Below are 12,800 nucleotides of genomic sequence, written 5' to 3'. Positions count from 1 at the left end.
TCTGTCTATTTCTCTCAAGCCTCCACACAGACACGCAGACAAACATGCATCAGCGCACACACACACACACACACACACACACACACACACACACACACACACACACACACACACACACACACACACACACACACAATAGTAATGTAATAATGATGTAATTATTTCAGTCTATCTATCTATGCTACTTCTGATGAGATGTTTCAATCTAACAACATTGGATCAATGGTTATGAATGGTTTCTTCTCCACATAATGGAAAACACCATTTAAGGTTTTATGATTTTGTAGATTAGTTAAAGTTAAACATTGGCACTTTGCCATTTCCGCTTAAGCCAAGAAAGACCGGGGGTTTACCTGGGTAAAAGAATTTGGCGTGCCTGATTTACCATTCTGCCCACTTACTCTGTTCACCTGAGGCCTGTTTCAGGTAGCTGGTTTAACATACTCTGAGTTTAATCCTGCGCTCTGAGTTGGTTGATTCAGAGTTCAGGGTTGAAAAGCAACTCTGGGTTTTCGGTTTCAGAACAGGCGATCAGCGTTGGCTTAATCAACTCGGAGTGTGTTCACGCTGGGTTGGGGGCGTGCCTGTTGACTATAAAGAGCCATCATCAATGGATCTCTGATAACATGATCAAACATGGACCAAAAGCGGAGATCCACTTACTTTTCCCCACGGAATTGGAAATTCTAATGAACGCGTATGCCGAGCAGTTACCCCTTTAAACAAAAAAAAACAATACCGCCGCGGCAGCGAGAGCGCGAGAGATTGCTTGGCAGGAAATAGCTGAACAAGTCAATGCCTGTGTAAAATAAATTAGTTAAATAAAATAAGAGGATAGTTTAATATCTTCCACTCATTCAATATGTAGGCTAAATTGTGTGTGTGTGTGTGTGTGTGTGTGTGTGTGTGTGTGTGTGTGTGTGTGTGTGTGTGTGTGTGTGTGTGTGTGTGTGTGTGTGTGTGTGTGTGTGTGTGTGTGTGTGTGTGTGTGTGTGTGTGTGTGTGTGTGTGTGTCAATTTACGCAACCCCAAGTTGCCCCAAGAGGATTTGGCAGCAAATGAAGATGAAGTACAAAAATATAGTTAAAAAATGTAAACTAATGTTTAATTGAAATCAAATCAATTGTGCTGTTTTGCCTGCTTTTCAACATGTGATGGGCCTATATTTAAGCAGTAAATGTAAGAGTATGCGTCCTGTGGCTGAGGGCATCCCTGGGGGGAGCTCCTCTGACCCCCCCCACCCTCCAGGATAGAAATGCCTTTATAAGAGGTTGGTTATTCAAAATAATTAAATATGTACACGCAACACAGCACGTTACAAATTAGATGGGGATTCTGGCTCAAGTAATAATTTCACTGTCTAATCATCTTCTTCCAGTTACTGATGGCGTCATCGCCCTAGGCTACTTGAACCAGATGCCCACACCAACCTTCATGCAATTGTAACAATTCAAAAGATGCAAAAGGATGCTTTGGAGATCCAAATTTTGCAACATAAGTTAAAGGTGGGTGAGGTGGAAACTGGGATACTGTTCCCTGCTCTAAAAACATACCCAATATGAATGACTTTGTGCTTTCAGGAAATAAAGAAATCCTCATAAAAAGTAGATTGTCTTTATTAGAACACGGGCTGTGGTGGGACAAGTTATTTTGTTGAACAGTTTACTCAAAGGGTTTTACTTCAGTGAACATTGCAGACGATTATGCTGAGCATGTGCGTGTAGAGAAGAACAGCATCTGGTTAAAAGCAGTACCAGGGACTTTTCTGCCTTGCATTCTTAAAATGAATTTCTTGACTTGCAGCAGTTATAGGTCCGTGGTTAGTCAGCTACTCTGATCATGGGAAAGCCACAACGTTAAAGTGACTGTAGTAGCCTACAGAGCGGGTGGGATGCACGGGGCAGATCATTCTACTCATGCGTTAATTGCGTCAAAAAACTTAAACTTAAACTTCAAGCATGCCCCCGGTGCGTTTGACAGTTAACATGGGGGCTGAGAAGGTGGTCTAAATAAATGATGGATTGCGCTTAAAAACGATAGCGCTCGTGAAGAAAATTATCAGGAAAATGAAGTATATCCAACCGGGGTCTTAATAATCGTTCCTCACGGAGATTCCTTCTGAGGATCGAAGCCTCTACTACGTACACAGGCTCTCGTAGAAAAGGACATGCCATTTCTAACACTTCCTTCTGTCGGAGAGCTGCCCTCTGCCTTAGATAACAAACTCAGAGTAGGTCTAACCACCTCCCGAGCAGGTTAGGTCCACGGCGTATGTTGCCGCAGCAACTAACTCTCGGTTGCGCTGAACCTGCTACCTGAAACGGAAAATCCAGAGTTTCCACTAACTCAGAGCGAACAAACTCGGGGTTGCCTCAAAACCAGCTACCTGAAACAGGCCTCCGTTCACAGAACACAAGCTCGTTTACCTTGTGTCTCTGTTAGAATAAACCATCTGAGGAACATTAACCACTCTCCGAGTCATACCTAGCCCGAGACGACCATACCACAAAGGATCGAATTTGGAGTCGGAATGAAGTTGATTTTTTTATTCATTCCAGCCTTATTTACCGGTAAGTGTTGTAGCTTGGACTGTATTTGGAGTGAGAGCGTGTGGGCTGGTATCTATTTGAAAGGATCGTTTTTTAAACGACGCATTTATTGAGCGAACCACCATAAACGTAACGCGCCTAACCTGCCGCTTGATCATTGTGTGTCACAAAAATGGTTCAACGCGCCTAACGATTTCAACCCGACATTTTTTAATACATGTGTAACTTTGTACACATTTGTTACTTCGGCCTACTCTGCTAAATATATATGATCGATTTCTCCTCAGATTAGGCAAAATGTTGTAGCGTGGTCTATATTTTGAGTGAGAGCGTGTGGGCCGGTATCTATTTGAAAGGATAGTTTCGAAACAACACATTTATTGATCGAACCACACTTATTACGACTATTATGTGTGTTCCTGAAGAAGACAGCCTTCCTAGTCAGAAGTTGGGAAATCGGCAACTAAATACAATTCTTGCTAACCCTATTGAATAATTATTAGTAGCCTAACTCCATATTGGAGGACAAATAAATAAATAATTAAAAAATATTCCAGGTATTAAACGATACAGTTCAAAGAGGGGTTCAGCCATTCAAAAGTCTTATGGATGCCGGGTCAAAGCTTGACAGGGCTACTTGTCCTTATAGGTGCTCTGTATCTGTGGCCTGAGGGTAAGAGGAGATATTGCCTGGCTGTGTAGAGTGTGTGTGATGTCCAAGGTGATTTGTGTTGCTTTTTGCCTAGTCCTTTTGTCGTATATTGACGAGTGATTCCTGCTGTTGTCCAATGATTTTGCTGCTCAGTTTGATGATTCTGTAAGGGAATGATGTTAAAGGTGATGGTGAGGTATGGATTAAATTACAAATATGTGGAATGCAACGGGTTGATGGACCTGGAATTTGCAGAGTTTGCGAAGGAAAACGAGACGTTGCTGGAACTTGGAGTGGATGGTATCACAATTTGTTTTGAAGTTGAGTTTGTGGTCGATTGTTGTCCCAAGGCATCTATATGTGTCTACCCTTTCTATCGGCTGGGGCCTTACGGAAGTCTATTATTAGTTATTTCGTCTTGGTGATGTTGAGTTGAGATCAAGGAAGTTCCGCCTGCACCTGTCTGAAAAGGTGGCCAGCTCAGACTGTAACTGGTCTGATTTGTTGGTTGAGTCCACGATGACAGTGTCGTCAGAATACTTGATGTAATGTCTGGGTTTGTGCTTCTGCAGTCGTTGGTGTAGAGTGTGTAAGGAACTGGTGAGATGACAGAGCCCTGTGGAGCACCTGGAGAGATCCTTCTGGATGAGCAAAGGTGGCCTTTAACTAAGTTTTTGTCCCATTAGATGGGGTTGCCCAGTATTAAAGGCACTTGAAAAGTCTACAAACACCAGCCGCAGAAATGACTTGGGCTTCTCCAGGGCCGGATTAACAATTTTCTGTGCCCTGGTCATCAAGGCTCAAGGGCCAAATCCTGGGCCCCTATACTATAGGTACTGATGGGCCCCCCTGCGCCAGGTTGTTGACGGGGGGGGGGGGGGGGGGGGGGGGGGGGGGGGGGGGGGTTGGTCCGGAGCGATTGTTGAGGGGGGGGGGGGGGGGGTTGGTCCGGAGCGATTGTTGACGGGGGGGGGGGGGGGGGAGATAGTAAAAAAAAATTGTTTTGGTCGTGTTATGTGGTGTCTGAAGAAGTATGTTTGCACTTTGAAAAAAAAAAAAACGTTATCAAGGGCCCCTTTCATGTCACGGGCCCTGGGCAAGTGCCCAGTTGCCCTAATGGTTAATCTGGCCTTGGGCTTCTCAAGGTGGGTGTAAGCTCCGTGCAGCAGCGTTAGTGTGGGTCGTCTACCGTAGACTCTACCCGTCTGTTACGTTTGTATGAAAAGTGAAGCAGGTCAGCGTACTTACTGACCTCTGCCCTTAGTTGAGTGAGAATTAGCCTCTCAAAGTCTTTCATGACCTGGGATGTTAAGCCACAGGTCGGTAGTCATTATCACGTTTACTCTACACCTACCTATTGTTTATATCCGATGAAATGTTGACACACTGCTATGTAGGATTACTACTGAATCAAAATCTGAATCAGAATTGCTTTTATTACGTCTTTCATTTCATCTTATTAAGTACACAAGGGTTAAATACTTAGGCTTAATTCCTCAACAGCCAAATAGCAGCAACAATACAATATAAAGTAAATCATGATAAGTAGGCCTACAAATTAAAATATGTAAAAAATAAGTAGCAGCATCGATCACAATAATAAATAATAATAAAATAAATAGTCAGTATTAATAAGAGAAAGTAAAACAGTTTGAGTAAGTTAAATAATAAAAACATAGGTGTGTAAAGTGTAAGTGTGTTCTCGAGGTTATTACTAGTTATAATGTGGTCATACTTATATCATTATGGTTGTGTTTGACAGGAATTACTATATATATATATATATATACAGGTATATATATATATACATTAGAGCTGTGAGTTAAACGCGTTATTAACGGCGTTAACGCAAACCAATTTTAACGGTGTTCATTTTTATTATCGCACGCAAGCTAAAATCATTCAAATTAATGTGCTTTATTTTTATCTCAAATTATTGGATCACATACTCTCTTGCGCTCCGCCTCCAACTACGAGATGGTTAGTTACATCTTTCCCGCTGTCGGCTCCCAGACCGAGGAGCGCAGGTGACACGTTCCCTCCAGGGCCGATGCTCTCTCGGGGGCAACAACACCCTTCACTTTGACCGACAGTGAGTCTGCCTATAGGTCGGAATATGATGGAATGAAGCGGCCACCGATTCTTGACAGGCTGGGTACTTTATTCTTACACACAACCGGACTCGTTCATTGCTTCACTAGACTGACACGCACGCTATCGCTCGCTCTCCTCGCTCGTCCACCTACTCGCTGACGTCACACATAAACACACGCACACAGACGCACACACACACACACACACACACACACACACACACACACACACACACACACACACACACACACACACACACACACACACACACACACACACACACACACACACACTGCCAGTGATATGCGCACGATATTTCCCCGTGCTCATGAGATACTTTCTCGTCCGCACGACATACTTTCTCGTGCGCACGAAAGTATACCACTTTGTTCCCAATTTTTTTGTTCCCAAGTGCAGTCAAGGGTTCCAAAAATTAAAGCATTTGGTAGGGGAGGACTTTCGCATTTTCTATTCTGCATTCCCGTCTGGTTATAGACCGATTCTTGAGGGTCAACTGTGAATGCTCTTGCATGATGTCCCAACGTTGCAGAGAGTAGCAGGTTGTCAAGTCCCTGGGAAAGTTCAACGAAGCCCACTGACTGCACAGAGGCTGAGCCACCGATCACCAGGTTTGAGGTGTGGCTCACACTGGATTTACTTGTTTGTGTCCAGCATTCCCTGGTGTTTCCTCTGCATGTGGCTTTCTTTTTAAATTTGTTTGGCCACGACAGTCAGAGATGTTTACTTTGAGTTTTTCTAGACGCTTGATGAAAGTATCATAGAGTCCCATTCAAGTTTGTGTCATGGACGCAACAAATCCCACAGAATGCTCCCTAACGTCTTTTAACGTCACAGCTAGCTACCACACGCATGACAATGGATTACTGCCAAGTGTGGCTTTTGTAAGGTGTACAGTCCATTATGACAGCACAATACTTACCTCTCTGAATGACCTCGACATGCTAGGTTCTGTTCAGCCTGACTAAAAACACAAGTTATTGTCTCCCCGTATTTCATCATTTCATTTCATCTTATAGTTTTATTTTGCCAACCTCCTTTGGTATGTTTCTGTTTTTTTGGGAACTTGATATCCCTTATTTGTATGGGGCCTTTATTTACCATTTTAATTCTCCCCTTATCTGTCAGTTGATCTGCCCATAAGGTGGGGTCTTCACCAATGATCGCAGTCTCTCACACATCTGCTGCTCTCGTTGGCGCTGCTCAGGTGGCTCTGGGGTGGGGGTGATGCAATCTGCTGCTGCCTGTCTGTGTCGCCTCTGACCCCTTCCTTACGCACTGTTGCTGCTGGTACATCGCAAGCAATGGTTTGGCACTCGTTTGCCAAGAATTCAAACTAGGCCTATTCATAATCAACCATCCTAATCTGTATTAGCTTCATTAGAATTGTATTGAGCATGGCTGTCATTTTTTTCTTAGCCTTAATTAAAAATGCTTTCATTGATTATTTGGTAGGCCTATCGTTTAATGTCTGTCAGTGTCAGATGTACATCTTTCTCTTCATTACCACGTGTTCATTCAGGTTAATTTATTCAGGGATAAGATAAGATTGTACAAAGATTCATATTTTCTCTCTATATTCTTTGATATAGATACACAATATAGTTAGACACCCTTTCTCTTTCATCTACAGTTGGTGTATTTGGTGACCCGTGCAAAGTCACCCATCAGGGCAAAGCAACGAGGTACAACATCTCAAATCCTAAGAGCAATCCAACGTGTGATTACAGCTGGGCTGATTCTAATGTAAGTAAAACATTTATTAAGGTGGATTACTGGATTATTGAATGATTGTGATTGATATTAAAATAAGTAGCGGAATATTTTATTCAATGAGTTTAATAGCCTACCTCTCTATTGACCTACTGTTTTTATATTATGTTGACATAACAATTATATTTGTAGTTATCGTGGGGTTAAGAAACTTATCCGACTTTTTTTCTGTTGCACTTCTCCAAAGCATTGATTTATTGGCCTTTTTAGCAGCAAATTTGTATTTCAATTTGACATGGAGTGACATACAGGCCGACGCCATTTTGAATTCTGGGATGGCTACAGTAAAGTGTTCTTATGGCGCGTTTCCACCGGCTGGTTCGGTTCGGTATGAGTAGGTGCGGTACGGTTCACGTTTCTACTGTCAAAAGTGGGCGGGGTCCGGACTGAGCCGTAGGCCTACTTATCTCTCAGTGCTCCTCCGTTGGGGTACCAAGAACTCGGAAAGGGTGCCTACAAGTTCCAGCTACACACGCTGTCCGTTGATTGGTCGACCGAATCGTCACTTCCGTGCGACACAGGGTTAATAACAAACAAACACATTACCCGTGAGGTATTTCTGGACAATGGCGAAAGCTTTGTTTGTTGAAAATGTTGTGCAAAAGTTTGCCTTCCTTCTTGGCAGGATACACTGTGTCGGGCTGCTATGAGGACACGATGCTTACGTAGCTAGCGTGGCTATCGCTATACGACTTAAACCCGCCCTACCATAAGGGTACTGTCGGCGATGGAAACGCAAGCCTTAACTGAGCTGGGCCAAACCGCACCATCACTACTGGGCCAAGGCGTGCTGGGCACGCCTCTTAATCCGCAAAGTTTTGAAGGCATGAAACAATTACAGTGCTGTCAATCATGTCTAAAAGTCTGACACATTCCTCCTGTATGCTTGAACTACAGGGCACTGTACTGGCAACTGATGCCAAACCCAATAATGGAAGTATATCCTCATCTCACTCCTCTCTCACTTTGCTTGGATGCCGGAAGAACGTTTGTGTTGAAACTATTGGCCATCCGAAGGTAAGAGAACCGTGGTACTTGACCTCCATTCAGAAAGGAAGCCCTGTGCATTGTTGTCATCTCTGAATATTTTCTGAAGCTGGCACTGAGCCAATCTCTGCACAGTGTTTAAATACGGATGCACCAGTTCTGATACAAAACCTTTAGTGAGTTCCAAACATTGGCATCATATCCTCACAATATAGCCACTATATCAGGATTATTCCTTGTTCCATGAGTAGCCTATTCATTAAAATAAGAAATAGATTTGTGATATTGCTACTTCTATGTAACCATGGACCAACCTGGTCCTCCGAGCTCACATAAGGTTTCTCTCTGCAGGTTTAGCGGGCCTATTGTTGAAAAGTAGGATGTAAGGCTATGTTACCGCAAGTAAAATAAATGGTGAACATCGCTATTGTTACATTCTGGTCCAACACTTGACTTGACACTTAACCACTTCCACCCAAGCATTTTGTTATTTATTATCTCCTCAAACAAAAGGTTATTAATAGCCCCTTGAATATAAGGGCCAGTCTGATACCCAATCTTTGGCTTGGTGACTGGTTAACACCTGGGAGAATATTGATCTATATATATTGTTTTGTCAGAGTGAAAGCACCAAACATAATGTTGCCTTTGCAATTGCAATATTAAATTAAGGTTTTGACGTCAGCTAGAAGCCATCAATGCTACTATACCTGTTTTACAACTTCCAAACTGCAACGCTACCAAATGGAAGATACATCTGTGAAACACATCGACTCAGACTCACCTCGGGCTCCAAGTCTTGTGCTCGGAGACGCCTTCACTTTATTTAGCAGACCCTTTTATCCACAAAGTGTTTTAAGAGTTGACTTGAAGAGTTTACTTCCTGTAAATCACTGTTCTTTTTCTCCTCTCATTGTAGCACTACGATCCAATCTGCTGCCTTGGTGAGTTTATTTTTATATTTCATTATTATTAACGAGAAACATAAATATTTATTTTGAATTAATGTATTTTTGCTTAAATATTATTCCAATGTCAACATTATTTCGATGTAAAACAAAATTATATTTTCTGAAAACAATTTCCTGTTAATCTGATGTGTTGATGGAACCAATATTTTAGGGATAAAATTAGTATAGAGTTGAATTATTTGAATGGTTGGTTTTAAGTTTTAGTTAATGTTTACTTTGCATGTTTATTTCAACAGCTGACTGCACTGCTGCACCAGAACCTCAAGGTAGGGATGCATTACTTTCACCAACTCCACAAATGGCAACATGCAAACCTATTGTCTTCTGTCTTAGTTATCTGGTAAATTATGAATGTCTACAATTAATACATAGAATCAGATTATGCCAAATGTGGTCGTTATTTGTTTATATTTTGAATGTTGGCCCTCTTTCTACTGAACTTTGGTTGTTCTTGTTGTTTGGTCATCTAATGTGCAACTGAAGTCTTTTGAGGGCGGTACAATTAACTTGAAATGTCAGTATTATACTTCTGCAGCCAACCCCACCGACAAATCTGAAACGAATTGTTGGTCAGAAACTTTAATTTCATGAGCCAATGTTTTTATCCTGGATCCAATCGTTTGCTGTTTATTATTATTTTTCTCTACGACGCTCAAAGCAGTATCGTGCATTTATAAACCCTGCATTCCAAAGTAAAACATAGATTTAATTTGTAAAATTAGAACAATCTGTAGCGTTTGCCAAACCTAATCCAAGATATTCAACACCCTCTAAATTGAAATATAGTCAGCAATTTCACAGACATCATATGGGTTCAACAGAGTTAAGCAAACCCTGTTGGGGGAGGCTGAGTGTGTTAGCCATTAGTTTGTGGTCTTACTATGCATTGATTCAGATTCAGAGGCTTTGCCAATGACCCTTCAATGTATTTCTGCTTGTAGAACGCATTGACCCCATAATCAACAGCCCCCCACCTCTGGCTGTATTCTTGACACGGGAGGTCGCTGGAGTGATTAAGGGGGGGTCATTTTGGTGGTCATTGCGGCGGTCTGGTGCAGAAAGAAAATAAACAGGTATTGCATGCAACATTTTTGATTACAGTAAACTGTCCTTTGATTACAGTCAACTGTCAACTGTTACTGTCCTCATTGTTGCAGCCAGTAATTATGAACCTTCTTCACCAAAATTAATCCATGTGCAATTCAGTAATACACTGTTGGCTACACATTATTTTCACTTAGATCGCCACATTTTGTCGCTCTTTACTGTGAATCTAATGTGTGTGTTTGTAAGCCTACATGTATTCTTCTGGATGTTCAGTGTGGTTGTTTGAAACCCATATATAAGGGGTCGAACAATATTATGGTGCTCTTGTGCATTGAAGACTGAAGAGTTAACGTGAATAAGTGAGAGTGGACACATTAAATACTTCCAAAAAGTGTACCTATCAGTGGCGGAACATCTTTACACACAATAAATAATACTGCCTGCCAAGATTGTTTTCGGGATTTAATTTCACAGGTTTTCTTTTTTTAGATTTTGACTCCCACCATGATCAAATAGTAACTAAAATCACAGGTATATAAACATAAATGTCGACTTCAACATTACCTTTAGAGATTGTTATACTGGCGGTTCGAGGACACGCTGACTAAAGTATGTCTGGGCCGATGCCCTTTGGTGAGAAACCCATTTCGCCGATAGTGATTGGGCCAGCCCAGTGTCAATCGTGTCGCTGATCAACTGGCTTTATGGGCCACTCAGACCAATATATAAAAATAAAAAGTAACAGGTGTTCTGCCAACTAAACTGTCTCTTTGTTAGTACCTTGTTTCACTGAATGTTTCTATTTCACTTTATGTATGAGGTGTGTACTGTATTCTGTTATGCTCAAAATCTTGAAAATAAATCTTATATAAAAACAAGAAAACACCAGATGCTTCCTCATTTTAAGTGTCTGGTCTGGTATGTTGATCCAATATATAGTAAGATAGTCCCGTTAGTCCTTCATGGCCTCGTTGCCAGATTCGTTGCTTTTACCATGTCCCACACAAATACACCAAAGTAGGAGATCTTTTGCATGTTTCACTGTGAGAGCCTGTTGGACTTTGCTTATAACTGCGGATCCAGTAATATATTTATCATAATCATCTGCAACAGCAGTGATTCAAAATGAACACTGAAGGTTTGATAGGCCAACGCTGGAATAGTTGAGTAAGGTTACTAAAAATGCAAGAAAAATTTCAACTATTGTCATGTTCTATGAATAAAGATGACATTGTTGTTATTAATGAAAGTGTGTGTGTCCGTTTATGGTTATGGACAGAAGAGCACCTGACAGGAGAAGAAACAGCCTTGTTGAAAAGAGTAAGTATAGAAAACTAGGTCATCTACATTTGCATTTAGGACATTTAGCAGACGCTTTTATCCAAAGCGACTAACAATTCATACGGTTAATCTACGTCACGTTTTCTGGAACGCCGCAATTTGCATGACCCATCTCGCCTAGTAAGGCCGCCCACACCGCTCATCTGAATGTTAGAGAGAGACAGAGATATCTGAAAAAAAATAACGATTTTAGGCTCCGATCCTCATTTGTTACCCCCAGTTTTTTTTGGTCCATTAGTATCGGCCTCACGCTTGCCTCAAATAAATGTTCATGACATATATATTTATTTAGTCCACAACCCCTCCCCATACAGTGGAGATATCTTGAAAGCGTTCAAGAGCACTGATGCCTACCAATGTGCTGTGGCTGGATGGGTGAAGGACGCTAAAGTGAGGCCACCAATAATCTTTGTCTGATAATAGCAAAGTTAAGTACTATATATTTGTGACTTCTTGTGAACATTTTGTGGTGGGTTACTATCAATGATCGTTGAAATCAGTCATCAAATCATAGACGATAATTTCGCCGGGGACGCTTGGGACGAGTTTTCTTCAAGATTCATTTTGTACCCAAAAAAAACCCTGATTATTATTATAATTATTATGGATTATTTTGGACAATGAATGAGGTATTAATACCAAGACTCTTTGGCTGGGACGTTGTCAACATTGGGTATATGGAGCAGAACATAGTGGGTCATATGTCAAGGTTTTTTGCATGCATTTTATTCATTAGTAAGCTACATGGATATGCCATCTTTCAGAACCTTTCATTACCGGCACTAAAGAGAATAAAAGAGCGCATCCTCATTGTTTGATTGTGGTCGTAGGTGTTGTTGTTGGCGCTGAGTTACCACGGAAATCAGTGGGTCAGTGGGCGGGATCGGTCGTCAAGATGGCGGTGCACGTGAACCAAACGTATAAGACCATTCATCAGAAGAAAGAGAATCAACAATACATACCCATTTCTTTAGCCCTTTAATCCCAGTGAGTTCATCCCAGTCAGAGTCTCCAGGGCTTCAGAGGCCGGCCCGCCCCTAGCAGAACCCATCCTCCTGCATGTTGGGTATGAATCTCTCTCTGTACCGTAGAACTCTTCGACCAGGACTCATCCCGGTCTCTCTCTCCAGGGGGGGCCCAGCCCGCGAGGCTCCCAGCCCTGGCTGAGGTTCAGCCCATACCACACCCTCCCTCCCTCCAGGGGGCCCCTGACCCCGCGGGTCTGGACCCAGCGAGGGAAGCGGCTGAGGGCCGGAGCTGGTAGACTGGACAACCTCTGAACTCATAGTGACCGGGAGTGACCGAGAGTGACCGGGAGTGACCGAGAGTGACCGGGAGTGACCGAGAGTGACCGATAGTGACCGGTAG

The 12,800-nt window shown here is 42.3% G+C and overlaps 1 protein-coding gene and 1 long non-coding RNA gene across 2 annotated transcripts in view; both read left to right on the top strand.

Annotated features, from left to right (window-relative positions):
* Positions 1–12,800, top strand: part of LOC115547199 (mucin-2-like) — a gene marked incomplete at both ends in the record, with an annotated part of 211,274 nt that overhangs the window by 182,437 nt on the left and 16,037 nt on the right. The window lies entirely within an intron of this gene.
* LOC115547253 (uncharacterized) lies at positions 2,267–11,049 on the top strand. Its single transcript, XR_003977341.1, has 6 exons — positions 2,267–2,570; positions 6,947–7,059; positions 7,984–8,103; positions 8,993–9,017; positions 9,281–9,310; positions 9,986–11,049. It is a non-coding gene; the product is annotated as an uncharacterized LOC115547253 (long non-coding RNA).

This window comes from Gadus morhua, chromosome 7, assembly GCF_902167405.1.
Source record: "Gadus morhua chromosome 7, gadMor3.0, whole genome shotgun sequence".
Classification (NCBI taxonomy): domain Eukaryota; kingdom Metazoa; phylum Chordata; class Actinopteri; order Gadiformes; family Gadidae; genus Gadus; species Gadus morhua.
The sequence above is the reverse complement of the archived record's forward strand: the minus strand, read 5'-3'. Positions and strand labels throughout refer to the sequence as shown.